This window comes from Triplophysa dalaica, chromosome 10 (assembly GCF_015846415.1).
Source record: "Triplophysa dalaica isolate WHDGS20190420 chromosome 10, ASM1584641v1, whole genome shotgun sequence".
Classification (NCBI taxonomy): Eukaryota; Metazoa; Chordata; class Actinopteri; order Cypriniformes; family Nemacheilidae; genus Triplophysa; species Triplophysa dalaica.
In genome coordinates this window covers 3,423,292-3,429,291 of record NC_079551.1, presented here as the reverse complement: position 1 = coordinate 3,429,291, position 6,000 = coordinate 3,423,292, and positions in this window count along the sequence as shown.

The window sequence follows — 6,000 nt, the reverse complement described above, 5'->3', positions numbered from 1 at the left end:
TGTTATTTATCCAGATCAATGTACAGATACAAGCTCCAGTATTTCTGTATCTACAGACACATGAACAAACATCTTCTGGATGAAGAACACAAACATTTAGACACTGCATGAGTTCAAAAGTGTCTTTCTCGTCGCACATTTAATCTGATATTCACAAACATCAGTGTTAGTGAAGTATATATGAACTCATTATAGCACACATATATCTGGGAGAATCTATCTGATGTTGGCATTTACATCTGCAAGACGTATTTGTTTTATTGTTTTCTCACTTTGCTCTGCAATAATCATGAACAATTGTGAGATAAAGATCAACGGATGATCTATAGAAAAACGACCTGGAAGGCATTTATTTCTGTCTTCAGGCTTGTGGTCACAGTTTGTTTTTCACGCCTCAGTGTCTCATGTCTAATTTCACACCCCTGACCTAAACCAGCGGAGTTAAACTTGACCTAACAGATAATCTAGTGATGAGTTTATACAGCACTGAACCCCTAATGCACAGAGATGTGAAATAAAGATTATGTTGAGATATAATGTAAAGTTTAGTTTTAACCTTCCTAAAGCTCTCAAAGCTGAAATTTCACCGGCAAATATTAAAATACACAAGTGACTTCATTTTGTCTCAAAATGCACAAGTGTTCTTTGTTTGTCCTAATTTAACTAAGGTCTAGTCCCAGCTGGGAAACCACCCATTATGTTAAACACATATAACCTGACGCTGATGTTTTTTGTTGGTCCTTCTGAGATCCAGAGAGTTTCCTGTGTAACGCTTTAATCCATAAATACACTGACCTTTAGTCTAAAAAGGAGTCTAAATAATATATATAAAACACGAAGCATACTTTGAATACATAATTTTTTTTCCGCTAAACAGACACCAGCACAATACAAACAACATGAATGTCCAAGATGGATTATACTGGAAAAAGGTTTGGTGTTGGTCTAACTAACCATCATATCTATTCGTGTTCACAATAGTTTAGTTGTTGAAGGATGTTGACGTGACATGTGGACGCAAGCATTTAAAACTGTAATGTGAATGTTGATTGGCAGAGAGTTTGATCAGCATCTCTTGACTCCTGAATACACCACATCATCGTACACTGCAGATGTCTGACACACACACACAAACATAATGCTTTAAAAAAACATTATATATGAACAATGTTGTTCTTCGTTTTTCTAAATACATCTAAAATATCACATTTACCCTCAAACACAAGCAGCAGAAACATCTATGAGACGTGAATGATCTCACCGGTTCATGAGTTTCTCTTTTACAGAATGTCGTCTCCGCGTAAGTCACGTAACTCTCCTGTTCACGGGTCTGATCTGTTTCAACGACAGTGACACAAAACATGTAACCAACACAACTGTCAATACAACGATTGTCGGATGAGTTTTACATGTGAGTCACATTTACCCAGTTGTTGTGTGTTTGTGTGTTTCCTGCAGATGTAGAAGATCAGAAGTGCAGTTACAATCATCATAGATCCAATAGCAGCAGCACAACACATCACAACTATGTGAAGGAAGGTGAAACTGGTGTCTGTGAATGATGAGAGATGTGACTCACCTGAGATGACAGGAACAGATCGATGAGTTAGAAGAGATGAAATAATCAATTAAAAGTCAATTATATACTGTATAATATTCATCAGTTCTTCTCTACACACCGTGGACATAGAGTATAATGTTGAATGTCTTGAGTTTGGCGTTGGTGCTGGTGTTGCTCACTTCATAAAGTCCAGAGTCGTTTGCTGTGATGTTTATGATGGTGAGAGATCCAGTTTGATCCAGCTTCAGTCTGTCTCTGAATCTTCCATCAGCTTGATCTTCATATGTCTTGACTTTACCGTTTCCTCTGGTGATTTCAGCTATGAGAAATCCTCGAGCTCCAAACTTCCAGGAGATTCCTTGTTTCCTCTGATGTTCAGTGAGTTTCACGGGTAGAGTAACACAATCTCCTTCAGTCACTGACACAAACTCACAAAACACACCTGAAAAATACACAACAACAGGTGCTTTGACGTTACGTTTAGACAGATGTCACTCAAAGCTAGCAGGTACGTCTGTAAGATGTCTGTTAAAGATTTGGGCCCGTATTCTTAAAGCTTGTAAGAATCCTCTAAGAAATCTCTTAATTTAGATTAAAATCTTCCACGTAGAGTCTTATCTCTTAAAAGTGATTCAGGATCAATCTGAGAGCAACTCAGAGCAAAGATAAGACAAAAACTTTGAACAGCATAATTGCACATGTCATTTTTTCTGTTTGACATTACTCACGCACACACATATATTCTTTATTTTTTATTTATCATGCTGTTAATGTCAACGTCGGCTATTTGATAGAAAATAAACAGTGACACAATCATTTTTCTATAAGTGATTGTTTGTGTGATCACTATAGAAGGTTGTGACAGAACCAAATCATCTGTGCTGCGTTTCTTAAGTTGCTAAATATGTTAATGTAGTGATGTCTTATATTTCTGGTGCTTTGGTATTTCTGCGCTCTCTTGGAGATGAAAGCGTGACTCTACTAGGATTGGTCATGAACATGACCCCTGCACGATCTAATGAGTTGTGTCTTGTTGACTCACTGTCATTTAATTCAATGTTTTTAATGTTATAGCTCGTTCACAATTTGTATTCCATCAAAGCAGCTATACAAGAAAACCAAGATAAACCAAAGTTGAGCACAAAAAAACAATTAAAAATTCTGTCATGCATTTCAACACATTTCTTCTCACTTTCGTGTTTCATCCATGTGCTCTCAGGGCTAAAACTCAAAGGCCAAAAACAAATGGAGAGAAAAACCTGACATGTAAACGGTCTTAAAATATTCATACTTAATGTTTAAAGTGAAATATTTTTGTGCAGATATAAATGATCATAATCCATGAGATGGTCAAATCAATTCTATTGATTGATGTCTTAACAGCTCATATAAATGCATAAAGTCACATCTAATCGAAAGATATGAAAATATAAAAATACAGAAAATAACTCACCACACAGACTCCACAAGGAGAAATATAACAAAATATAAGCAGACATTATCTTCACCATAATAACAGACCAATGTGAATCAAAGATGATGATGTTGATCAGAGGAAAACACTTTTTATAGCTTTTACATGTAGCGCTGCTCATCAATGTCAAGCAGTGAACCAATCAGAAGAATTTGGAGGCGGGGCAAGCGTTGCAAGCATCTTTTACGGTAGCAAGTTGTCATGACAACTTATTTGTTTGACGGCAACATGGCGGAGGAGGCGCATACTAGCATCTGTGTACGGATATCCGCGTCTCGAGACCTCAGAACGCAAATAAGTTCGCAAACGTTGCATTTTGGTTGTAGTTAAGCTGCACATCGTTTTACACGCGTTGAAACCAAAACCAAAATGATCTCATCAAACATTTTGAATAGTTTACACTACCGGCACATTTTCTGTTACCTTATCAAAACTGAATGTGACGATGACGTCACACCGTGCTGCGCGTCGCCGCGTACTTTTCTTCAAGACGAACTTCTGGGACAACAGGGTAAATTGTTAAGAAAACAACCAATAAATTAAAGTATTTGAGAGACTCGTAAATAACAACATATAATATGTGTTATACTGTAGTACAATGATCTCTCTGAACACTCGACTCTGATGCTGAAGGTGCACATTAAAAGCGTTTAATGCACAAGGAGTCCCAGTCTGATCACTGTTTTCTCTTTTAAATAAGTGTCATATAAATACTATAATATAAATGAGCATGATATAAGCCGTGCTGTAAAAAACAACGAGATTTATTTACAATATAATGTCAGAAAAAAATCTGATGTCGGTCTATGCATGTCCACAAGATGGCGCCATCTCCTGATTTCTAACTAACCGAAAGGTAGATATCAAGTTCAAGTAGTATAATATAATATATTATAATATTATAATAACTAATAATAACTATTGACTTTTTTCAATTGTTGTGTTATATAAAATAATAAATACGTATGAACTGTTAAGACAGAGAATTAAGACAGGTGCTCATAAACATTTACGCAATAAAGTGTGTTTATTATAAAAGAGCTGTTCTCAGGTCAGTGTCTTTATGAACTGCATTTATAATGTATTAAAATAAATTCATAGTTCTGGACACAAAAGTGAGCGCATGCTTGATAACTCGATGACGGATGTGTAAATGTTTTCAGTATTTACATTTTGAACCACTAGATGGCGTACGGACGTGTAACCAGAGCCATGAAGCTGTTCACAGATCAGATGTGTCACTTTAAATATCTCTAAATATACTTTTAAAAAAGATATGAATATATCTCAGATAGTGCAGGAACATCTCTAAGATGTCTGTTAAAAATCTGGAAAACATCTTAGAAAGAGCTGTTGTACATCCATTCTATGCCATAAACATCATACAGACGTCTTATAGATGTCCATATGACATCTGACAGCCGACAGCAGTCGTCTCCTATAGTTTTTGGGTTATTTAAAGGGATACATTTACTCACCTTTGAGTTGTTCCAAATATGTATAAATGTCTTTGCTCTGATAAACACAGCGAAAGATATTTAAAAGAATGCTTATAACCAGACAGATATCACTCCCCATTGACTCCCATAGTAGGAAAAAGTACAATGGTAATCAAAAGTGGCCCAGAACTGTTACAGTCCTACAGTCTTCAAAATGTCTTCTTTTGTGTTCAACAGAACAAAAAAAAGATGAAGTTATAGTTCTTACTACGGCCAAGCGATGACATCAAACTCAAGGCACTAAGGATTTACTTTTTTTCCGGACACACCCTGAGTTTCCTTCTGTGTGGCAAAATTTAGACTATGCGCTTCCATCTTTAAACTAGGCCCCCTTGTGTTTGAATAGCAGACTGCCCTCTAGCTTTATTGAACAGATATAACATACACAGTGTTCAAAATTATTCTTGTGATGGCACAATTCATCTGATATTCAGACTACAACAACACATTTTAGTGTCTCATTCTCTCATATTTCAGTTAGTATTCAGATGGACTACTATGACTCGTCTTTCCACACAATAACACATATAATTTATTATATGTCATTAGAAAAGATCTGTCAATGTTCTTTGAGTTCTTGGTTCTGCTTTTTTATGTGGACAGCTTTTATCAGCAAAGAGATGCTGAAAACATTTGTATGAAAAATGATGTAGTTCTTCTTTCTTCTATGCTACTTCTCTCTGTTTCTTTATAACTTGAGTGTATTATAAAAAACAATGTGCATTTGAATAATTTCTCGTGATCAGTTCTCATGACAGATCTCATGTCAGTTTCATTGTTTTCATATTGTCATCTCATCACAGTATCCTGTGTGAGCGCCCCCTGCTGTCCACATTGAACCACTTACAGCTGGACTGACATCTAGTGCAAGTACATAAACCACATTCATGTAATACCTATAAGATTGAATTCAATTTAAAATTATAAAAAAATTATATTATGTATTTATATTATATACATCTGAGCTTTAGTTTCTGTCTGGGTGGTTTTCTGTAATGACGGCCTAACAGCAAAACTTGAAATTGAGGTGGTGATACAGAGAATAATCTGAACCTTCTTAAAAATATACTTACAGAAAAGACCAGTGTGATCTACACCAATAATATTCACTGCCACCTTCACAGGACTGATTTTTATTTTTCACACTAAAATATCATCCCACAATACAGAAGGAGTGAACAAATTATTTACTTTTATGCATTTGACAGACGCTTTTATCCAAAGCGACTTATATTGCATTGTCCTATACATTTATACATAGGTATGTACAATCCCCTTGGATCAAACCCACAAATGCTCTCACCACTGAGCTACAAGAAAGCTATTTATCAAATAGCTTCAATAAATAGTTTGGCAGACAAACTCATCATAGAGTTGGACAAAATGATCTTGGTATCCTCAGAAAAAAAACAAAGAGACTGTTTTTCTCATCTGTCTGAACAAGGTAATTTAAGAGAGAATGGTTA